Source organism: Vulpes lagopus, chromosome 3 (assembly GCF_018345385.1).
Source record: "Vulpes lagopus strain Blue_001 chromosome 3, ASM1834538v1, whole genome shotgun sequence".
Classification (NCBI taxonomy): domain Eukaryota; kingdom Metazoa; phylum Chordata; class Mammalia; order Carnivora; family Canidae; genus Vulpes; species Vulpes lagopus.
This window is the reverse complement of record NC_054826.1, coordinates 65,725,587-65,749,966: the sequence shown is the minus strand read 5'-3', so window position 1 is coordinate 65,749,966 and position 24,380 is coordinate 65,725,587. Positions and strand designations below refer to the sequence as shown.

The 24,380-nt window shown below is 54.1% G+C and overlaps 1 protein-coding gene across 4 annotated transcripts in view; it reads left to right on the top strand.

Annotated features, from left to right (window-relative positions):
• Window positions 1-24,380, top strand: part of CHST3 (carbohydrate sulfotransferase 3) — a 60,158-nt gene that overhangs the window by 21,308 nt on the left and 14,470 nt on the right. The window contains exon 1 of one of the 4 annotated variants that reach the window (XM_041748084.1): window positions 8,327-8,782. The exons of 1 other annotated variant lie outside the window; for it this stretch is intronic. The gene's annotated coding sequence lies outside the window, so the exon portion shown is untranslated. Of the gene's footprint in view, window positions 1-8,326; window positions 8,783-15,157; window positions 15,280-24,380 lie in introns of those variants that run through there. 2 more of the 4 variants (XM_041748083.1, XM_041748085.1) reach the window with 2 other exon arrangements.

The window sequence follows — 24,380 nt, the reverse complement described above, 5'->3', positions numbered from 1 at the left end:
AACTTCTACCATTTTAAAAAAGTTTCTCTAACTTGGTTTTGAAATATTCAGTTACCATTTCCATCTCTTTTGTGGACATGTTTTTCTGGCGTGCTTCTATTATTTGTGGGAATATTATTTTGCTACTTATTCTCCTTATTCTTATAACTTTACGCAGAATTCAATCTGGTGCTCTCTCAATGCTTCTTTTTAAATTAGATTGATTTTTTTCCAGCACTTTTAGGAGACATAAGGCAAGGATATTTTTCTACCTTCATGGCTCTTGAGCTCCTTATTCCGTTGAGTCTACAATGTGATTGTCATAATTCCTACTGCTGCCGACCAAACCACCCCAAATTTACTGTATTAAACAAGAACCATGTTATTGTGTTCCCAGATTCTGTGGGTCAAACAGTCAGAAAAAGTACAGTGAGGATGGCGTGTCTCTGCATCTTGATGCCTGGTGGCTCAGCTGGAAGACTGAGTGGAGGTGACCTGATAGCTGGGGGCTGGGGTCATCTGAAGGCTCCTCACTCATATGTCTGGTGGTGGATGCTGGCTGTCTGGTAGACTATCTATATGCGTCCTTGTTGGGTTTCCTCACAATGAGAGGGGATTTCCAAGAGTGACCTTCTTAAGAAAAAAAGGTAGATGTACATGACATTTGAAGGTCTTGGATGTGCCATGGCCTTTATTTCCACTGTACTGTGCTGATCAAGCCAGTCACAGAGTTCCAACGAGGTGCCTAGATCCCACTGTTTAATGAGATAAATATCAAGGTCCCATTGTAAGAAGAGCACTTGGGATGAGGAGATCATTTTTGCAGCCATCTTTGGAAATTAAAATCTGCCTCAATGATCACACACACACACACACACACACACACTTATGTGAGTTTGTACTTCCTGGGGTTCCTCAACCCTCCCCTGGCCCCCTGGCAATGCCACTCTCCCCTGGAGCTTCTCTTTCTTTGTCCCTTACTGGGTCTGTCCTCATCAGTTTGGATTCTACTCTCAAAGTCCCAGTAAGGGACTTTCTCATGAAAGAGCTTCAGTCTAAAAAAAAAAAAGAAAGAAAGAAAGAAAGAAAGAGCTTCAGTCTATTAGCTTCGTGAGTTTATAGGGGGAAGCAAAAGCGAGTTTACGAGGCCAGGTTGACTCCAACACTGTTTGACCTCAGTGTGCCGCGGTCCCCTGGCACTTCCATGCTAATTGGATTCTGCACAATTGTTTTCCAGTTTCCCCTACTTTTAACAGACCTGCCACACTTTTGAGCACCATTGGTGATTTGGGAGTTTACCTATTCCCAGGATCATGAGAAGCCCAGTTTTCTTCCTCCTGCTTCCTCTGACACAGACACTGCCTGCCTGTGGCTTATTCCCAACCCGCCTGTATTTTGGGCTTGTGGCTTTAACTTGTCACCTAGGTTTTTTTTTTTTTTTTTTTTTTTTTTTCGTAGATACTGTCTGTGGATCTCCTGATATTTTTTTAACCTAGTTTTTCATTTTTTTTTTTTAAGGGGAGTTGCTGTATTAGTGTGTTAGAGCTGTCACAATAAAACACCATAGGTGAGGTGACTCAATTAATAGAAATTTATTTTCTCACAGTTTTGGAGCCTAGAAACCCAAGATCAAGATGCTGTCAGGGTCTCCTTCTTCCTAATAGCTGCCTCCTCACTGTGTCCTCACACGGCTTTTTCTTGGTGGAGACACAGAGAGAGAGACTGAGAGAGCCATCTGGTCTCTTCCTCTTCTATAGACACCAGCCCTTTCGGATTAGAGCCCTACCCTTATGACTTCATGTCACCTTAATTACATCTTAAAGTTTCTGTCTCCAAATATAGTCACTTTGGGGGTTAGGAGTTCAACATATGCATTTGGGGGAGAACAGGTTTCAATCCCTAATAGTAGGAATTTGGGAAGAGATTTCTGCCTTCCACCATCATCCCAGAAGAAAAGAGGCTTTCTTTGGCTGCAGTCCATACAGGCCAGTCACCCAGGACGGAGAGCAGAGTGGAGAAGGGTGGGCAGCACTCTTGGCAGTGAAGGGAAGGTGCCCAGCACCTGATGAAGGCCCTCTATGGCTAGGCCTCGCCTTTGTCCTCCTCTCATCGACTCCTGACACCCACTGCTTTCCCCAGGTGCTCTGGAGACAAGCTGTTTCTCAGTGTCCCTGAACACACCATCCTATTTCTGGCCTCTTTGGCTTTGTTCACAGTCATGACTGCCCATTGCACCCTCCCTACCTGCCCACTTCCCTCTATTTCAGTCAACTGCTCCTATTTATTTTCTCTTGTAGCATTTACCGTGGGTATCTTCTCTAGAATATCTTCCTAAATGTCTAGCTGGGGCGGGGGCGGGGGGGGGGGATGTGAAATGGTGCAGCCACTGTGGAAAACTGTGTGGAGGTTCCTCAAAGAGTTAAAAATAGAGATGCCCTACGACCCAGCAAATTGCACTGCTGGAGATTTTCCCCAAAGATACAGATGCAGTGAACTGCCGGGACACCTGCTCCCCGATGTTTATAGCAGTGATGACCACAATAGCCAAACTGTGGAAGGAGCCTCGGTGTCCATCGAATGATGATGGATAAAGAAGATGTGGTCTATGTATACAATGGAATATTCCTCAGCCATTAGAAACGACGAATACCCACCATTTGCTTCGAGTGGATGGACCTGGAGGGTATTATGCTGAGTGAAGTAAGTCAATCGGAGAAGGACAAACATTATATGGTCTCTTTCATTTGGGGAATATAAAGAATAGTGAAAGGGAATAAAGGCAAAAGGAGAGAAAATGAGTGGGAAATATCAGTGAGGGTGACAAAACACGAGAGACACCTAACTCTGGGAAACGAACAAGGGGTAGTGGAAGGAGAGGTGGGCGGGGGGTTGGGGTGACTGGGTGATGGGCACTGAGGGGGGTGCTCGACTGGGTGTTATGCTATATGTTGGCAAATTGAACTCCAATAAAAAATATATACAAAAATAAAATAAAATAAATATCTAGCTGGTGGCAGCATGTGTGTGTGTGCGCACACACCATCATGCCACCCACCTATACCTCCTCCTCGTACCTACCTCACTGTATTATAATTGTGTCTCCATGATTACTCCCCGCTAGACTGTGAGCTCCCTGGGGGCAAGGCCTGTGCCTGGTCACCTGTGGCAGACTGGATTTCTGCTCTCAATTCTTATTTTCCTTGTCACAGAACTCACTGTTATTGCCATGGCTTCAGAGTGGATAAAATAGCCCTCTCTGCCTTCATGTCTTCAGATTTGGGCATGGCATTTGCTCTGGCCAGAGATGTCAGCAGAGGCTTTAAATGTACTTGGGCGGTTTGCCTTGTGTCTTGTACTCCTGTGATCTATTCCGAGAAGAATGTGTCACATGTAGCCACTGGACCAAATAGAATGAGGGGACACGCACAGTAGACCTGAAACCAACACAGAGGCTGGCCCCAAGCCCAGCCAACCCATGGCCTGAAACAAAATTCCATGTTCAACTGCTGACCTACTTCTGAACGAAGAGAATCCGTACTTGCTGTAGGCCACCGAGATTTGGAGGATGTTTGTTTTGCAGCATCATTGTAGCAATAGCTGACTAAGGCATCATTCATCCTTGTGTTTCCAAGCCCAGTGCAGACCCAGACCCAAAACTGTTGAATAAAGAAGCAAAAAAAGACATTCTTTGATCCAATGCCTTTGCAAGGTGAGGGGGCTCATGTCACCACACTGCCTGAGACACTTGCTACCTCTTCTTTTCTGAGAGCATAGTCATAGTTTCTTTGTGGCACTGCTGTGAGGATAAAAAAAATCATGTGAAGAAAGCTCCTGGCACTTTGTGTTCAACAACTGACACTTTTCTCCTTCCATCTCTGCCCCTAACCATCTTTTAGTGAGCTCTTTGGTGAAAATGACCAGGGAGTAGAGGAAGCTGAGTTAGGGTAGAGCGGTGGGGAGAGGGGAGGCTCTTGAGCTTCTGGGCTCCTTAACTCCAGGTGGGGCACCCTTTAGATTTTTCCTCCTCCCCTCTTCCTTTGCTGTCAGCATTCTTCCTTGAGTCACGGCCAACTTGGTCTCCCTGACCCAGAGAGGAGGATGGGCCCCAGATCCCAAGAATGACTCTGCAGTTCCCTGGCCCAGTGTGTGACTGGGCTGCCTTAAGAGGACACGCAGCTTATACTTCCTCTCTCAGAAGGGAGCTGCTCTGCAAGACGCCTGTCTACTCTGGAACTACCTCACCGTGAGGACACCGAGCTCGCCACATGGGGAGAGAGACGCTGTGCGGCGGAGCACTGGGGTGCCAACACTTGAGAGTGAAGCCTTCTCTGATTTTCCAGCCCAGCCCACCTGCCGGCTGAAGGCAGCAGAGCAAGTAGCCTCAGTTGATGCCATAAGGAGCAGAGGGAGCTTTCCAGAAGTACCCAGTCAATCCACAAGTTTGTGAGAGATCATACATTTCCGTTGTTTTAAGTCATTACGTTTAGAGATGGTTTGTTTACAACAGATAAATTAATAGATAAATGAAATTCTTTCACTGTAATATGTATTCTATGCATAATGCATATAAGGTTTACTTGTTTAAAAAAGATTTTATGTTTGAGTAATCTCTACACCCAACGTGGGACTTGAACTTATAACTCTGACATCGAGGGTCACATGCCCCACCAACTGAGCCAGCCAGACACCTCTAATGTTATTTATTTATTTATTTACCTATTTATTTATTTATGTTTAAGATTTTATTTCTTTATTTGAGACAGAGAGAGAGAGAGAGAGATGATGAGCAGAGGAAAGAGCAGAGGGAGAGGACGAGGGACAAGCAGACTCTGCTGAGCATGGAGCCTGCTGCAGGGTTTGATCTCACGATCCTGAGACCACAACCTGAGCCAAAATCAAGAGTCAGATGCTCAACAGACTAAGGCACCCAGGTGCCGTCCTAATGTTTATTTTTATTAGTATTTCTGAGCAATTTAAGAGGAAGTGGCAAAAATTATGACCCTAAAGACTTCAGTGTGTAACTGTAATGAACCAAACATCATCTTACAGAACGGTGCAGTTATCAAACACAGGAAGTAGAACACTGACATGATATTAGCAATCATTTGGCCCCTACTCATATTTTCTCGATTATCTAAATAATGCCTTTTATAGCATTTTTTTTTTCACTCCAAAGCGTGGCAGCTTAAAACAGCCACTTTTATTATCCCACAGTTTCTGTGGGTCAAGAATCTGATGTGGCTTAGCTCAGGGTCCTTCAGTTCAAGGTGTCTGTCGGCCAGGGTTACTGTGATCTCAGGGTTCCACAGGGACAGGATCCACTCCTGGGCTCATTCAGCAGGTGTTGGCAGGATTCAGCTCATAGCACACTGTTGGCCTGAGGCGTCAGTGCCTTGCCACATGGGGCTCTCCATAGGGCAGCTCTCAATTCCAGCAGGCTGGTAAGACCCAGAGAGAATGCAGCGAGACAGAAGACACCGTCTCTTGTAACCTAAATCATGGTCTTTTGTAATCCAGAAGTTCCACAGCTTTGCCATGTTGCATTTGTGAGAAGCGAGTCGCCAGGTCCAGGCGCACTCAAGGAGGGGGGACTGCAGAGGGAGTGAACTCCAGGAGTTGGGGTCATCGGGGACCATCTGAAACGCCTGCCTACCACAGTGCTCACAGCCTTCTCGTCTCTTCTAATCTGCAGTGGTTTCTTAGTCATTTCCTTTGTCTTTTGTGTCTTGACATTTTAAAATATTACAGGCCAGCTGTTTTGTGAATGTCCCTCAGTTTGGGTTTGTTCAATGTTTCCTCATGATTAGATTCAGGTGGTGCATTGTTTTTGGCAGGAATGCTTCATACTCAACATTGTAACCTTTCCAGCGTATCACATCAGGAGGGACGTGGTGCTGGCATGCCCCTTTATTAGTGATCTTAACTTGGATGATTTAAAATGGTACTTAGGCCCCCCCACCTTCTTCCTCGTTCTGCCATTTTGCCCCTGGCCTGGAAAGTTCTTTTTTTTTTTTTTTTTTTTTTTGAACAGGGCAACATTTTTCAATTATTTTTCAAACAGGGTAAACAAAACAATACAAAAGAAGACAAAAAAAAAAAAAAAAAAACCGAGACCAAATCTCTTGGCAGACCAACTGTGGGAAGAAGTGGAGCCTGGAAACTATTTTAGGATGAAAATCTCCAATGTCCTGTCAAAACTTTACCCTCTCCCTCTCCTTTGCAGCCACGATACCCTCAACTGAAGGCCCATGTATTGGCCACCATGCCAGCCCAAAGGAACCCGTTTCTTTAGATTGTTGGTCACTTCACCTAGAAAGCCTTGCCCCATCTCTGCCTTCTCTTCTACCCGCAAAACTTCAGCTCCTCTCTGAAGCCCATGCCTGGGGTCTTCAGCTCCAAGAATAAGGCTGCAGCACTGAACGACTCCAGGGGCTGACAGGCACATCACATTCCATCTGCCTGGGGCCCCTGGAGCTGGGCAAGCCTGTGATCTTGTTCTGGAGACACCCACTCCCTTGCCCCCGGCCCTGGCCTCCCCTCACATAGCACATCATTATCACTAGTATTTACTGAGACATAGATCTGGCTTCTCTGGACAGAAGGGGGGACTAAGGCTTGTCTACCTCTGTGGGCCCCACTACCCAGTAGGTGCTTGACTAAGTATTGGGGGAACACAGGAATTTTGCGGTGGCCGCTTGTGCTCCTCCTCCCCACCTCTACCTCAGTAGCACCGCCTCTGCTCTATAATCTGGTGGTGACACAGTCCTAGGTTTTAGTCTTTGTGTCCCTGAGATGCTTACAAAATTTTGGCAATAAAATCCCGGACTCCATGCGTCTGATTGGAAGATCTCCCTTATAAGGCCAGCAGGTGCGGCTAAATGTAACTTGTGGACAGTTCTGTGGGGCTCCAATGAGGCCAGAGGAGAGATGATGGAGTCTGGAGGGACCCACCTGCTCTGGGAACTGGTTGGAGAGCATGCAGACCGATTCTAGAGCAGAGGCCCGTGCCCTGTGGACACAGCCAGGGCAGCCAGGGCTGCAGGAGACGTGCAGAGGGCCTCGGAATGCTTACCTAGGAGGTGACTTACGGTGTCAGTTCTCACCAAATTTCTAGTCCCCTAGAGCAGGTTACAGAACTGTTAATAATAGAACTGAGGCACCCAGTTTGGGTTTTCTGCCAAAAGAAACATCAAAGCCTCTCACCAAGGCCTTGCTTCACAGTCTGGAGCACTTTGCTTGGGTCCCCTCCAGCCCACAGTCCAGGTGGCAGCTTGGGCTGGTCCTGACCCAGGTAATGAACAGGGACCTCCGACTTCCCCCACCTGTGAGGACTCTCACCTACCGATGCCCCCACCCCCAACGCCTGGGCCCTGTTCTGTTCCCTTTGGGTTTCTTTTCTACTAATGTTGAAAAATGACAAGGGAGGCAAAGTGCAGATGTTGAGGGTTTTTTTTTTTTTTACCTTTTTCTATTTTCCTATTTCTCCTGAACAGGAAAGGACTTCTTGTTCTAAACCCTATATCATTCCCTAGAATGCCAGGACCACTGTCCCAAAGAGGCCTGGATTAGCTCCGGACGCCGAGCGCTGAGAAGACTCAGAAGAAAAGCCCGGCGAGCCCCAATCAGAGCCCGCGGAGGCCGGGGCACAGGCCGGGGTGCGGGCAGCTGTGTCCTCCCGTTCCCAGCGCTTCCCCAGGCTCCCGGCGGGGTTGGCCTCGAACCCAGGGGCCGGCGCTGCCTAACCGGGCACTGCCCACGCGTGGGAGCCAAGCGGTCCCGAGCTCGGGTGGAGCCCGTGGACCCCGCTCCCTCCTCGCTCCCCGGGCGTCGGCTGGGGGGTCGCGCTACAGGAACTCCTGCGTGGAGGCGCGAGGCGGCGGCAGGGCGGCTGGTGGCCCGTGGCCGCCCAGAGGGGGTGCGCTGTGGCCTTTGAAGGCGCGAGGGACCGTCCCTGGGCCCCCCCACCGCACCCCCCGTGCGCCCGCGGGCAGAGACGGCGCAGCCGAGACCTCTCCGGGCAGAGGGAGGCTCCGGCGGCGAGGAGCCGCCTCTCCGCTCACCTACTACCCACCCCGGGCCCGGAGCTCCTCCCCGCCTCCCCGGGAGGGGTGCGGGGATGCGAGCGGCCCCCGGAGAGCCCCCGGGGAGGGCGGGCGGCCGAGCAGCGCCCGGAACAAAGGCCCACGGAGGGGGTCCCGGAGCGCGCGGCTCCCCGGGGCGGGGTGGCCCCCTCCCGCCCCCTCCCGCCCCGCTCGGCTCCTCCCCCCTCCCTCCCCTCCCCTCCCCTCCCCTCCCCTCCCCTCCCCTCCCCTCCCCTCCTTCCACCCGGAGGCCCGGCCGGCGCGCAGTCCGAGCTGCGCCAACTTCGCCAACGGCTCCCAAGTTGCCGGGCGCGCTGGGCTGGCAGCTGGGTGGGGTGAGGACGGAGGGGGGAGCGGAGGAGGGGGAGGACCCGGGCTCCTGGGACGCGGTGCAGGAGGCCGCCGCCGGCTCGGCCCGAGCGAGGAGGGCGCCGGGCAGCCCCGCTCGCTCCTCGCCGCGCAGGACCGCGCCCGCCTGGCGCCGCTTCCCGCTCGGCGTGCGCCCCGGCCGGCCTCCCCCTCCCGTCCCCGTCCCCGTCCCCGTCCCCGTCCCCCTCCCCTCCCCCCGCCGCCCCCCGGGGCGCAGACCCGGGCCGGGCCCCGGAGCCGCCGGGCCGCTCCGCGCGGTCTGCGCCGAGGGGCAAAGTCGCGAGCGGATGCTGCGGCGCCGGAGCCCGGCGCACAGGCGGATCCGCCCCGCCGGAGGAGGCTCGGCGGCCGCGGTAAGTAGGGCCCCGCGCCCGGGCCGCGTCCCGGAGCCGCCTCCCCACCCTCCGCGGCCCGGGCGGCCGCCCGACCCCCGAGGAACGGGGCGAAGCGGCGCGGGAGGCGCGCCCCGGCCCGGGACCTCTCCGCGCGGGCACCGCGACCGGAGCCGCCCCCCCGCCCGCCCGCCCCGCCCGCGGCTGCCGGGCCCTCGCAGCTCGGGGTCGCCCGGGGCACGCGCCAGCCGAGCGGGCGCACGCGGGCCGGAGCGGCGGTGCGGGGGCCGGGGCCGGGGCCGGGGCCGGGGCCGGGGCCGGGGCCGGGGCCGGGACCTTTAGAGCAAGCCCGCCCGCCGCCCGCCGCCCGCCGCCCGCCGCCCGCCGCGCTCAGGGACACCCACGGTCTTTGTCTAAGGGCGGGGGGGCGGGACGGGCTGGCTCGTCTTGGAAAGTCGGCGGCACCTCGAGGCTCACGCAGGGCAGGGGAAGCGGACACTGCCGCGGGCTCGGTCCCCCGAGCGGGTCTGGCGCGCGCTCGCGCTGGTGATGTGTCCGCCGCGCGCAGCCCTTCCGGAGGGAGGAGGGGTGACTCACGACCTGGACGGGGCTGCGGGGAAGGCACAGATCTGCACACGCACACGCACACGCACACGCACCCAGCGGCTGTGCTTCCTCAGAGGGACTTCCAGGAGGACCAGCGGAGGAGATTGCAGCCCTGGGTGTGTGTGTGTGCGTGTGTGTGTGTGAACCCCGGGTGGAGGATGTTTAAGACTCCCAAGGTCCCGAAGAAACCAGGGCGGTGGGGGAGCCCTATTTATTTTCACTGCACCTGAAGCTGTGTTTGTTTTCAGATGCCCTGGTGTGCGGGGGCCCCAGGATGTCTCAAGGATTGTCCTGACCGGAGCCCAGTGCTCGGCACATAGTGGGCACTCTAAGCAGTTGTTGGATGACGAATGACGCCAATAATTCATATTTGCTAAGGACTCACTATGAGGCGACCCTGGTGGCCTCGGCTGGGTTGGAATTGGTCTTCCTGCAGAGGAAGGGGCCCTGAGTGGTTCCGGGGAGCCCTGCCTGATTTGTCTGGAGAAGTGGCCCAAGCAGCATGTCCCACTGTGCCATCTGGGCTGGCACTGGAGACTTGGATCTCATCAGTGACCTGTGTTCCCCTAAGAGGGACAGCGGGGAAGTTTCCATTTCTACATCTGGCTAAGCAGGGGATGGTGTTGGGTGTTTCTTCCTGGCTCTTGCAGGCCTGGCTGGAAATGGGTCTCATGAAGGGCCTAGGGGCTGTGTCGTCCAGCAAGGGCTTGACCCTGTAGAGGCAGCAGGTGGAAGGGTAGTCAGAGTCCCTGCACTGAGCAGCGGGCAGTTTCCTCTGTGCCGGATGGCAAGAGTTTCCCAGAGAAGCTGAAACATCTCATGTTCCTGGAACTGGGATTACAAACAGTCTTGGGAGTGATTCCCTGTCGGCATGGGATTGAGAGCGTGCAAGGATAGGAGACAACCTGGCCATGGAATCACAAGGATATGTGTCATTCCCCTGCCCCTTTGTGACTTGGTAGAGTCTGCATTTCAAGCTTCTAAATGGTCTCAGTGCTGAAATCACCAAAGTATGTGGGAGGGACCAGAACTGTGGCCCCAGGTGAGAGAGGGAGGGAGTGACCAGGACTTGGCCACCTCCAATTTCAGGTGGAATGCTGCAGCCAGTCCCTTCCCCGTATCACCTTCCCACCTTGTGTCTTCTGTGCATCTTCTTTTATCTCATTAAGCCCTACATCCCTATGAAGTTAGCATTTTATCGCTGTTCTGCAGATTAGGAAAAACAGTTAAATAACTTTTCAAAGCCACATGGCTGATAAGGAACAAAGCTGGGATTTGAACCTGGACAGTCTAACTCTGGAAGCATGCTGTTTCCACCATGCCAGGCTATCTCTAAGGTCCCTGCGGGTTCTCCATGGCAACAAAGAAGCAACACTGGCTTCTTACTAACACTTGTGAACATGGTCCTGGGGCCTCTGACTGCAGTCCTTTTCCCACACACTCTGCCCAGATTGGGTTACACCACTGGACATGGGAAATCAAAATCTGGGTGGCTCCAAGCTGCTAGAACCTTCCATGTAGAACAGGAGTCAGGAAATGATAGAGATTTGGAAGTGATTGAGAGAGATTTTGTAGTAATTCTATTGAGACATGATTCGCTGCTTACCCCAGAAGTGGGGAGAAAGCTGCTACTTTAGACCATACAAGTTATAAGTTTGGGTTTGGGAGAAATTGCCAGGTAAACATCCTCAAGTGGATTACTATATTCCTTTTTTTTTTCGGCTGTCATCAGAGTGGCAATCTGTTATACATGGAAATCAACCCTCACCTGCCGCGTCCTTCCTGGTGAATGTAAAGGAACATGTTGTGGCTGCCCTTCCCACACCTGCCATGTGCTCTGGGGTGGCTTCTGGGATGGGTGAGGCATGGTAATGTATGGCTCAGCTGGTCCCGAACCTGAGCTTCCCCACACATGCCCCAGAGAGGGACAGTGGTTATTGTCCCCACTTTACAGATGAGGACATGAGGCTCAGAGAGGTGCTGTGGATGCCCAAGGTCATGAAGCTAGGGCACAGCAAGCTATGCTGCAAGCAATGGAGGGTGATCGCTACCCAGCTGGCCCCTGCCCACCTTCCCCAGGAAGCCCACATTGATGAGCTCCATGTGAGCTGAGCCACAGGTGTTGGAAGCCTCCTCCGCCTCCCTTGTGGAGTGGGCATGCTGTCCAGGATGGAAGTTGGGAGATGGTGTGAGGAGAAGCTGCCCACCCGAGGGACAGGGTCTAGACGTTCATCTTTGTACCCTGGCTCCATTCCACTGTCTGAGACATGGAAGTACTTGGGAACGTTGTCAGGTGATGGGTGAAGCCTAGGGAGGGGCTGCGAGCGAGCGAGAGGCTCTGCTGGGAAGTCCTACAGCGGGGCAGCCAAGGGAGTCTTAGCCATGAGGAAACACTCATAGAGGTCTCTGCCTGTCATGAAGTCATGCAGGAGGAAAACAGCTCTCCATTTCATTCCTTAAACAGAAATAAGACATAAATGTCATCTCTTCTTCTCTGATGACTAAATAGATGATGATAGAATGCTGCTTGTCCTGCCCTGAGCATGTGGCTTCCACGGCTGGGTGTGGGGTGGTCCCTGGCCAGCTGGACGGTTCATTCTGTACTTGGAGGTAGACAGGCTCAGTCTTTGGCTCCATTGCCCCAAATCTGGCTGGTTGCTCCCCCCACCCTTATCCACCACCGTGGAGAGAGGGGGCAGGCAGGCCATGGGAGCCCCCAGCCACCAGTAACTCCATCCCCCCATTCCTCCCCCTCTTGCCTCTCCCCTCCGCATGTCCCCCACCCCCCTCTCTCCCTGCTCCACAAAGATGGCTGTGTGCTGAAGGACTGTGGGTTTCTCTGGGCCCTGAGAAATTTATCGCTGGGGTTCTAGAGGACTCTCTGAAAAGGATTTGGAGGAAAGTGTGGAAAATAAATAAGCCAGTTCCCAGTTGAGCGTCTCCTAAATACCACAAGTAAACAGCCATCCCGGAGGCCAGCCTGGGAAGGTCTGTGCTGGCCTCCCTTGGTTATACCTGGCTCACTGGCTGCTTTCACCAGCTCCCCACTCCCTCCCCTCTCCCTGTCCAGCCCCTCCTCCTTGGCTTTGGGAGCCTCAAAAGTCTGGGAACACAGGGGCCCAGACTGCTGGCCTGTCCTTGTGCTGCGGGAGGTTGGCATCCTGGCTGCTGGGACCAGAAGGAACATGTGGGGGCCAGCTCAGCCCTGCTCCATCTGAGCATGTCTCTTGGCCTTGGCCCCACTCAGCGAGGCAGAGGGTGGTCTCCCGGTTGGTGAGTTCAACTTTGGTGATGGAGAATGGGGGGGGGGGGGGGGAGGTTGTCCAGGCTCGTGGCACCTGATGAAGTTTTGCGTCTTAAACATCAGTTGAGAGTGGATGGACTAAAGCTAAATTTCCCCTCTCATGCCCCGACCCCTGGCCCAAGATGGGGCTCACATGTGAAGAAACCCTCAAGGCCTGTGCATTTACCTTGAAGGGCTTTCAGGACTAACCAGAATGTCAGGGTTCTTTGAGTTTGGCCAGAGTCGCATCAGATTAGGTCATATCAGTGCAAGGCACTGGTGGTGTGAGTTCATGCCAGAGGTTTCAAGGAGCTCTTGTGCTGTCGCGAGTTACTGGGTCTAGGGGGGAGGAAGCAAATTCGTGATAGCTTAGGGACTTTGTGCTTTTAGTTGAAGAACTCTAAAACCCAGCGCCTAGTGAGAAGGGAGACGGAAGGCTCTGGATGGGGGCAGTTCCTGGCTGGGACCCAGGGAGTGGCTAGGGCCGTTCCATTGTATGTGACTGCACCGAGCTGGATCAGCAAACCGAAACCTCTGGGATCTGGAGACCAGGCACTGCTGGGAGGCTCTGGGTCCTGCCTCTGGCCAAGGAGTTCTTTTGTCACACTGCGGCCAGGCTGGTGAAAGAAAACTTGGGGTGAGCCCCCTAATTTGCAGCCTTGGTGGGTGAGAGACTGCATCCCTACATACTTACCATCACATCATCACGGCCTAAAATACACACACACATATGTCCCCCACACAAAAATATTTCAGTAAACAGCTGGACATACCGTATACCAAAACATTTGTAGGCACAAGTGCATGCGTGCACACACACATAGATACCCAAACACAGGGACACACTCATTCCGGAAGGCAAATTATATAATGGTTAAGAGCCCATGTCCTGAAGCTAGAGTACTCGTGGTACTGCTTAGTAGCATTGTGACCTTGGGCAAGTTACTTAACCTCTCTGGGCCTTAGGTAAGAGGGGATGATATAATAGGTCATAGGTAATAGGGTTGTCAGTGAAATAGTGTCTGTGGGGAGTTTAGAAATGTGCCTGTACATAGAACTAGGCATGTGTTTACAAGTATTATTCACCACACACCCTCTGCCCCAGTTATTCAGACCCAAGTTCACAAGACTTCTCAGAGAGGTACCCACAAACTTGTCAGTGAGGGGAATCAAACACCTTGTACTTTCTGGGCCCTGATTCTCAGAATGTGTGGCATTTGTAGGACTAGACTCAAAAGATAATTTATTAGGAAAATAATTTCATCTTCCCTCAGAAAGCTCCTTATTTTAAGACAATGTTGGTACTAACTCTCCCCAAGGAAGGGCGGGAATTCCTTTAGCAGCAGGGGTTTTCAGACTAGGTTCCCTGGAGCCCCAGAGGTCAGTGGGGATCCCTCAGAGGCCTGCTGAGGGTGGGGTTCCAGAACTCTCCCCACCTTGTCTGTTGTTCACATTGGGCTTCTTCTTCTTCTTTTAAATCCTATTTATTCATGAGAGACACACAGAGAGAGAAGGAGACACAGGCAGAGGGAGAAGCAGGCTCCCTGATGGGGGACTCGATCTCAGGACCCAGGAATCATGACCTGAGCCAAAGGCAGATGCTCAACCACTGAGCCACCCAGGTGCCCCACACATGGAGCTTCTGAGGGAGGTTCTGGTTCAGAAGAAGGCTCCACGGCTTGACAGCCCCCCTCTGCAGGCTGACGTGCTTCCATCCCTGTGCGTGTGCATGCCCGTTCACGCGCGCCCCAGCCCACGCAGCCACCTGAGGGGTGGCCTGGCCTCCCCCACTCTCCTCCCTGCCTCCCTCTCCCCCCTTTCCCTCCAGCTGCCTCCCCATCTGCAGGATTCCGCAGAGTGCTAAGGGGCCCGAGCCAAAGCAGTGCTATCAGAAGAAATATTTTGAAAACAACTGCCCCCCCCCCCGCCCCCGCCAGCCGAGAGGGCGCCAATATTCAGCAAGAAATTTCACAACTGGAGTCCCGCCTAGGGCACGCGGCCCGGCTCGGCTGTGACCGCAGCCCGGGCCGGGCGGAAGCCTAGCACCTGCGAGGAAGGGGAAGTCAGCCTGGGTGGGGGGCGAAGAACCGAAACACCCGTGACCATGAAGATCAGGCCCCTCTCTTGTTTTTCTCCAGAGAGGAGCTGTTTTCTCACTCGCAAGGTTCCTCTTCGGCGTGTCGGGGTGCAGGTGCCCGGCCGCGGGGCACGCAGGAAGCCCCGGCCCAGCCCGCTGCTCCCCGAGGCTCGGACGGAGGCGCCTCGCTGCCGCCCTGTTCCAGACCCCGCAGGCCCAGGCCTTGCCCGCCGCCCAGGCCGCTGCGAGGTGCAAAGCGGAGGCGTGCCCCTGCGTGGCCGCGGCGAGAGGAGCAGTGGCTTCCCAGCCCGCCGCTCCGGGGCTCGGCCGCGGGCCCCGGAGGGTCCCCAGCTTCCCCGGGGCTGACCTGGACGGGGCCCTTCCCGTGGCCCCAGAGCTCCTTTGGCCAGGCCGGCCGTCTGCCGGTTGCTGCTTCCGCTTGGCAATGGCCCGGCCTCAGGAAGCGGCATCGATGGCTGGAGAAGGGATTTGAGCCAGCGAAGAGGAACTGGCCGATCGGGGTGCTCCAGCAAGACAGAAGCCCCCCCCGGGGTAGGTGTCGAGGTGCTCAGGGTGCCAGTGGCTTCTCCTAGATGGTCATTCTTCCCCAGCCTGCCCTCCCCAGCACCCCCTGTCCTCACTGTTCCGCGGCCCAGACTGTCCCCATTCCCCAGACGCACCCTCCTGCTCTCTGCGGCCTCTCCTTCCTGCTGTTCTTGTGGCCAGCTGCCTTTCGGCCTCAGCGTGGGGGTCACCCCGGAAGCCTAGGTCAGCGGCGGGTGTGATGGGATGCTCCTGCTGGGGAGTGGTCTGCGTCTGGGCGGAGGTGGTGGGAGTCGTTGTGGACCAGAGCCTTGTGTGGGACCGGGTGGAAGCAGGAGACTGGGACTGTGGGCTCGTGCGCTGCCAGTTCTTACCCTATGGACTGGGCAGGGCCGAGATCCTGACAATGGGCCTGAGGCCCTCTGAGAGGCCCCTTTGCATTAGGTGGGCTGGTTGGAGGTTGCACTCTGGGCCCCCCCCATCAGCAACGGTTCTCAGTCCTGTGCCCTTGTGGAAGATGCCCCTCCAGCCCCTCCAGTCCCTCCAGGGTTCACCCCCCCAAGGCAATGCATGCCTCCTGTGGCTGAGTCTGTTCCCCTGAGCAGAGAGAAGGAGGCCCAGCTGGCAGGCTGCCTCCTGGGGTTGGTTCTAGCTGCAGGCCTCGGGCTGTTCTTGCAGAAGTAGTGGGGACCCTGAGTGCCAGGTTCTCCTCCACACCACCCAGGGTGCACACATTAGGTGCTTCAGCCCGGGCATGGCCTGCCTGTCCAGGTACTGCATGCCCGCTCATGCTGACACTGCACAGAGTGGCCTGGGGGTAGCAGAAGGTACCTCCAGTCTAGAAGGGGAGAGGAGATAGCACAGATAGCCACCCTCAAGTCCAACACAGGTGGCCATGAGGGAGCACTTGGAGAGGGCTTCATGGACTAGGTGGGCATTTGTGCGCAGGGAGGGAGCCTGCGCCGAGGCACAGGGTGGGAAGGTTCAGATAGAATGCAGAGCATGGCGAGGAGTCCAGTTGGACTGAACTGTAATTTGCAGGATGTGTGAAGATGAGAGATGAGGCAGGATGGAGCTGTAGCTGCAGGTGCAGGCTGGAGAGCCGGGCTGCTTGCGAGGGAAGGGAGCCTGCTCCTCGCTGCTGTGTGACCACGGCCGAGTTGCTTCACCTCTCAGTGCCTCAGTTTTGTCATCTGTAAAATGGAGATGCTAACGATACCCCCCCACACACACACGTGGGGGTGATAGGAGAATAAAATGTGTCCCTATACAAGTGTTTAGAGCAGTGCCTCGCATACGGGAAGCATAAAGAAGAAAGAGCTATTATTCGCATTTTTAAAATAAATGCAGCTTGGGGATGCCTCGGTGGCTCAGCAGTTACGTATCTACCTTTGACTCAGGGCATAACCCCAGAGTTATGGGATCGAGTCCCACGTCAGGCTCCCTGCATGGAGGCTGCTTCTCCCTCTGCCTGTGTCTCTGCCTCTCTCTGTGCGTCCCTCATGAATAAATAAATAAAATTTTTAAATAAATAAATAAATAAATAAATAAATAAATAAATAAATAAATGCAGCTTCAAAAGTCAGTGGGGGTCAGATCATAGAGGCCCTTGAATGCCATACTTTGCATTTGCTAAGCACCTGCTGTGTGCCAAGTACTTCATAGACCGGCTCACTAAGCCCCATATAGCCTAGCAAGGTTGTTGGCAATGTGTCTGTTTTGCAGATGAGGAGACTGAGACTCAGAGAGGCAGGTTAACCCACCCCAGATGGCTCAGCGAGGAGGAGTCGGGGGCAGGAATGAGATCCAAGTCTCTCTGGCGGTTAGGTCTGTCAATGTGGAGGTTGCAGAGACGTGACAGAGGCAGCACCAGGGGCACAGCCAGGAGCGGTGCATGGATGCTGTAGTCATGGGCCCTCCCTGGTGCGGGGAGGGCAGGAGGAGACAGGGGAAGGAGGGAAACCGTGCTCCGAGGGCAAGGAGACAGGGAGGCCTTGAGGCCGCAGCACACAGCTTACCATTCACAGCCCAGGGGCACCACTGAGTCATTCTGGGAAAGCTGACATCACTGAGTCTCACTGTCTGCTGCCTACCTGCCAGTCTGCCCTCTGTGGTTCTCTGGTGACCTCATGCCCAAAGTCCTGTAAGGGACCCTCACAACCTGGGTAGCAGAGCCAGGTCAGCTTTCCGGCTTCCTGTCCTGGCTTCTCCCCAGCTGCTGTTTCCTACCTTCCCAGTGTTTCCTTCCCTGCCTGGGGTCCGCACCACACCCCTGACTCATAAACTCAGCTGTGACAGAAGCTTCTGGAAGTGGTGATGGGCATGAAGAACTTCCAGAAGTATATCCTTGCCAGGTCTCTGATTGGAACCCTGGGAATTGCAGTGTTGGAATCACTTTTAAAAAGTAAAGCCTGAGGGGGGTGCCTGGGAGGCTCAATCCTTTAGCATCTGCCTTCAGCTCAGGTCACGATCCCAGGGTCCTGGGATCAAGCCCCACATCGGGCTCCCTGCTCAGCTGGGAGCCTGCTTCTCCTCCCTCTGCCTGCTGTGTGCTTGCTCTCTCTCTCTGTCAAATAAATAAATAAAATCTTAAAAAAAAAAAAAAAGTAGAGCCTGCTTGAGCTGTGTGCCCAGCACTATGTCAGATCCTAAAGGCCTCTGCCTTCCTGCTAGGTGCAGTTGAGTATCTGAGAGCTCTTTATGTACTAAGCATCCTCAGGCTGAGTGCTTTATTCGCATCTGATTGCACGAGGTAGCCCCATTTTAAAGATGCCAGCGCTGAGGCCCAGAGAGGTTAGGTGACTTGCCCAAGGTCACACAGCCAGGATTCAAACCCTCAACTGCCCAACTATAGCTGTGCCTATGCTCCTAGCCACTCCATGATCCAGCTGCAAAATGAAGCCACCGGAGAGTCATAGGAGGTAGGGTGTATGAACCCATGCCTGCCAAATGGTGTGCAGACAGGAAGTGCCAGGAGAGTTTTCATCTTTCAATGTGAATCACTCCCCAGAGTTTCTTGGAGACTGTGGATCTCCAGGGAGGTAGCAGAGAGCACCCAGCTTCTTGGCCATGCAAACCCTGCTGACGTGGCCTTATGGGGTGAAATTCACGTCTCTGGAGGGAGCACGGGGGTCAGGGGGCACCCGTTCTGGTTTTGGTGGGCCAGACCTGGAAAAGGAGTGTGAGTCAAGAGAGGGGAGGAGTGCCAGCTTCCTCAGCGCAGTCTGCGGGCACAGGATGCCAGGCTGCTGCAGCTGCTGCTGCGACTCCCAGCTCCTCCCGCCCCAGCTGCCCCAGGCGGGAGGAGGGGCCGGGGCCTGCCCTGTGGTCTCCCATGTCCTCACCCCCCCAGCCTCACGAGGGAGGCATGGTTAGCCCCATCCTCCAGGTGAGGACACTGAGGCTTAGGGGGGTTTTCTGGCTCATCTGAACTCCTTTGGCCGGAAAGGGAGGAAACTGAGACTCTAAGTCTTCTTTCTGTGAGGAGGAGGACGGGGGCGGAGGGAGGAGCTAGCCTCTCCTCTGACACCGAGGGTACAGGCCAGCTCTGTTCTCAGGCTCGAATTTCAGATTCACTGTGCAGTCACTGGGTCCCCTTGTCACAGTGAGAATGACCCCCTGGGGGGAAAGAAAAGCTCTGATTTCCCTTGGGCTGTGAGTTACTATTTTTCCGGAGTACTTTGGAAGCCATGGGGCCCTCCCCCAGCTTCCACCAGAAGAGCCGGCCCACTTGAGTCCTGGCCTGGAAACCAAGGGCTTCCACCAGATACCTGGCTGAGGTGATCACTCAGCCTGTGACTCAACCGACAGGTGCCAGATTTCCAGGGGTCCCTCATCGCCTTTTGCATGCCCAAGTCCCAGGTTAGCACAACTCCAGGTGCCCCCTCCACAGATATGTGGGGATCCCCCGGGGTTCCACAGTCTGTAGGGTGGCTCCTCCTGACACTGCCCCCGCCTTAGGCCCCAGGACCCCTCAGGTTTCAGGGGTGGCCACCCCCCCCACACCCAGAAGGGAGGGGACCCAAACCAGTTACTCCCCCTAACAGCCAGAGCAATAACTTCTGGACCCTTGTCCCTTTTCTTGCAGGGAAAGTAGACTGTTAAAGTTTGATGGGAGGGACAATCTTGTTTCTCGTTGCTTCCTGATTTTCCTTGCTGGCTTTGCCGCTGCTTAAATTCAAAGGCATGTTAAAATGGGAGTCTCCACCTCAAAAGAACTTTGCCTCTACTTCTATGAGGAGAAACTGGGATCTGCTTTAAATTTTTTTTTTGTTTTTTTTTTTTAGTTTGATTAAATTTTATAAACTAAGTAAGATATGCCCATGGTCCACAATTGGAAAGGTACAAACAGCTGTATGGTGAAATCTCTTCCAAATTGAGGCCCAAGCTCGAGAGTAGCTGCCCTGGACAGTTGGTGTGACCCCTGCCCGGGATCATTGCTCAGCCAGTGAGTGCTCCCTCGAAGGCTGTGCTGGCTGCCACTTCGCAGCCCCCCTCGCAGTCAGCTTGGACTCCACCCAGGTGACATAAGGGCCCCCACATCCCTCAGCCCCCACAGCCCCAGCCTGGCCCCTTAGCTGCCAAGGGTGGCAATCTCCTGTGCTCCCAGCTGCCTCTCCTCCACTCCCCTCTCTTGTTTGGCTGGGCTGGGGCCTGCAGCTGGGGCCTGTGGGGGCAGATTGCTGCCTCTTGGCCAGACTGCATGTTCAGGGTCCCCTAGGTGTGGGGGTTCATGCAGCCAGGTCCACCCTTCTCCATTGCCATTCCTGGTGTGACCTAGTGTGACCTTGGCCTTCCCTGCTCCTCCCCTATCCCCTCCTCTCTGCATCCTTCCCTTCTTCCCACCTTCTTTCCTGACATATTTATGTGGTGCTGTATAGCAAATGTTAGCTCTAATACATAAGAATGGAGCAAGCAGAGGAATAAATAGTGCCAGGAGAGCAATGTGCTGGAGATCTGATGTCACAGACCCTGCCCTTCATATCTTGGCCTTGCATCTCCTGCTGGGTGACCTTGACCAGGTAGCTGAGCTTCTCTGAACCTTCCTCTCTCATCCGGATAATGAAGGCAAAGGTGGTAGTAAGGATCCAGGCTGTGCACAGGGCTGGCCTAAGGACCAGTAGTAGCAAAAGGGCTTCCTGGGAAAGAGAGGGTGACAGATGTGTGGGGGTATGTGGGGGCAGTGCTGTTCCTCTGGGGGACTGATTATTGCTGAGGGGGCTGGGTCAGGGAGGGCTCTGGGGACATGTGGGGCTCTGCCTTAGAGTAGACTTTGGCCAGGCACGATGCCCTCTTAGGCAGCTTGGCCCCTGGGATAATGTGCATGCCCTCGCATGGGAATGCCTTTCTTTTCCCTATTTCCACCCAGAAATGAACCTTCAGCTGTATTTTTTTAAGTGACGATTTTATAGTTTTTATAATAGTTGTAGATGCTTACTGTGCAAAATTCAAGTAAAATGGACAAATGCAGATGAGAAAGCTGCAGCTCCCCCCTCAGCCCCACCACCCAGATGTAACCAGTTGGCTATTTGGTGCACATACCTCTCTAGGCATGTATACATAGAAGAGGGGGCAGTAGAGAGGCGGAAAGTTTTATAAACATGGGGAAATGCATAGTTTAACTTTTAGGCCAGTGTTGTAAGGAGGCTGTGTGCCCCAAAGCAGTCCCTCTCATCTGTTTCCCTGTCCCTGAGGGCATGTGGGGAGGGGAGTGTGGGGGTCTCTGATCTTTAAAACCTCCTGATTCAGACCAATTACAAAAGGGGAGCTGGTTGAAATGGGTACATGCCAGCTCCAGAACAGTGGTTTTCTTTTTTCTTTTCCTTTTAAGGTTTTATCTATTTATTTGAGAGAGAGAGAGAGCATGAATGGGGTGAGGGGCAGAGGGAGAAGCGGACTCCCTGCTGAGCTGGGAGCCTGATGCAGGATTCAATCCCAGGACCCAGAGATCACACCTGAGCCAAAGGCAGGCACTCAACCACTGAGCCACCCAGGTGCCCCCTGGAACAGAAGTTTTCAATCTTTGGACCAAAACCTTAGCCAAAGATACCGAGAAGTAAAACAAAAGTCTTATGAACCCCGTCTGAATCCTTATTACACATGATACACTCTGATATTTTCAGTTCTACACAATTCTATTTAATTTTTTCTTAAAAAGCCTGTCCACCTACCAAATTGATTGCAAGCTGGAGTTTGAAAAATATTGCTCGAGAAGAATGATTTTCAAACTTTACATCAGACTTACCTAGAGAGCTTATTGGAACAGCTTGCAGATTCTGGTTGAGGAGGCCTGGGGACAGGCCGAGAATGTGTGCTCCTCCCACCAAGCTCCCAGGTGCTGCTGCTGCGGCTGCCCTAGACCCCATTCTGAGATCCAGCCTTCCTCAGTTGCTTTTTAAAGCAGTGTACTTGGGGCACCTGGGTGGCTCAGTCGGCTCTGGTTGTCATCCCAGGGGCCTGGGATGGAGCCCCACATTGGGGGGGGGGTCCCCGCTCCGTGGGGAGTCTGCTCCTCCTTCTGCCCATCCCCCTGCTTCTGCTTTCTCTCTCTCTCTCAAAGAAATAAGATCTTTAAAAAAAAAAAAAAAAAAGCAGTGTACTTCTCAGCAGAGACTGCCAGAGGATTTGCTTTATTCAACAGATGAGGATTGCGGAATTCGGGTCTCTGACATTTTTGAGAGTGCCAGTCAGGCAATATCCTCGGGATCCTAGATGCGACTCTCCCAAAATCCAGCTCACACTATTCATATCAAGTGCCGAACGCAGAAAAGGTCTGCTAAGCAAAGGGACGTTTATGCCCGACCCTGGTTGAATTACCTGCCTCTTAAATCCCCAACCCACAGGACATAAAACCCTCCCAGGCCTTTGGAAAACACTGTTCCTCTATAGCCAATGAAAGGTGCCATTTACCACGTAGGTTTTACCCATTCTGGTTTTTTAAAGGGAAGAAGGGAAGTCGAGCATGACCATCCCATGGGGAAAGCTGTCCCCCTCGCTCTGGTTGGGGTCTGCTGGGTTTCATTGGCTCTCCCTGGATCCCAGCTTCCCCTGGAAACTTCCTGGCGTTGCAGCTGAGCCCGTGCATCAGCACCCGGCTTGCCCAAGTGTTAAGCTGCCTCTGCTCCTCCACCCGGGGAACCTCAGCCCCCACTCCTAATCCTCCCCCTTCAGAGCCTGCGGCGGGGGGGGGGGGGCCCTCCCCAGCCCTGCAGTCCTCTAGAAGCCAACCCTCAGCTGGGAGCAGCCTCGCGAGGGAGGGAAGTGTTAAATGGGCACAGAGCCCCTCTGTTCCATTAACAATGGCCCGTTGATGACTGGATTCTGCTCAGGGCGCCCCCCCTTGACTGGACTTCGGGGAGGAGGAAGGACTCCAGCGCCCCTCCTCCCCTCCCCACCCCAGCAGCCATTTCTGGGTGTGAAGTTGATTCAAGTCCTTGGCCTCTGCCCACAGAACCTCATTCTTCAGGCCCTGATGCAACAGTGAGAAGCCCGCTGGCCCTTCCTATCCCATTCCAGGGCTGGTTCGAGGCCCCAGGGGTGCTTCAGTTCAGTGTACTTCAACAAACATCTATTGAACGGTTGCTGGGCATGGAGGCCCAGTGCTAAGTAGCTGTGGGGAATAAGAAAAACTGCTGACATGAATTCAGTGCTTATTAGAGTCAACCCCATCCCTGGCTGCCCAACAGAGTCGTTAAGGTGCTTATACCAATTCCAGTGCGCAGGCCCCTCCCAGATCTTTGGGAGTGAACCTTAGGCCCTAATATTTTGTAAAAGCAGCTGGAAAAGTGACTCTTGTTCCCAGCTGGGGTTAAGCATCAGGGGCCTCCTATCGGTTAGACGCCACACTAAGCGTGGGACTTGTAGTACCCATTTCATGAGGGACGTGCTCACAGGAGGCTGAACGATGGCTCCCCGAAGATGTCTACACATGAACCCCCCACGCCTGTGGATGTGTTACTTCCCAAGGTAAAGGGTCTTTGCAGTGTGACTAAGTGAAGGATTTTGAGACAGGGAGATTACCCCGGATTATCCAATGGCCCGATGTCAGCATGCGGGTCCTGATAAGAGGCAGATTTGACGACAGAAGAGGAAGTCAGAGTGGTGCCTGACTAGCTATTGCTAGCTTGGGAGATGGGTGAGAGGGCCACGAGCCATGGAAAGCAGGCAGCCTCTAGAAGCTAAGCTGGAAATGTCAGGGCTCTAGAAGGAACACAAGATGCCTGTTGACATCTTGATTTTTGTCCAAACTGATCTCGGACCTCTGACATTCAGAACTGTTAAGGTAATAACTATGTGTTGTTTTGAGCCACTGAGTTGATGGGGGCGTGTTACAGCAGCTATAGGGAACGAATCCAGGGCTGTCCCCAACTCTGTCCTACAGATGAGGATGAGAGAGGCAGGCAGTCAGCTGGGAACCCCTCGCCGCCCTGCCCCATCTTTGCAGCCAGACAGACATGGGTCTGAACAAGCCCAGTCCGCCATGTTGTTTCCTGTGTCCCTTTTTTTTTTTTTTTTGAAGATTTTATTTATTTATTCATTCATGAGAGAGAGAGAGAGGCAGAGACACAGGCAGAGGGAGAAACAGGCCCCATGCAGGGAGCCTGTTGTGGGACTCGATCCCGGGACTCCAGGATCAGGCCCTGGGCTGAAGGCCGCACTAAACCGCTGAGCCACCCGGGCTGCCCTCCTGTGTCCTTTGTTAATGGTGGGACCCATCTGGGGAAGGTAGGGGTGGGGTGGGGTGGGCATGTGGAGGAAAGCTAGGGTGGGCCCTGTTGTTCCCAGGTAGGATGCCATGTTTGAAGTTGTTTCTGGAAGAGCAGAGCCCACGGGCACCGTCTCCTGTCTTCTCTGCGGCATGTCCTCACGCTGTCTCTCGGGGCCACCGGCCTCTGGGATCTGGCCTCCTGCCACGAGCCAGGCCCCTGTTCCGAACCACAGGGTTGGCCGGGAGCAGCTTTCTACTCGATGTCCTCCACAGCCAGCAACAGCTGCTTATCTGGGACAGCCAGCAGGCTCCCGTTTCCTGGGAGGCCAGCAGTGGCCTTGTGCCTTCAAAGGATGTTTCTAACAAGACTCCAGGCACCCCGTATCTGAGGTCATGTGTGTCT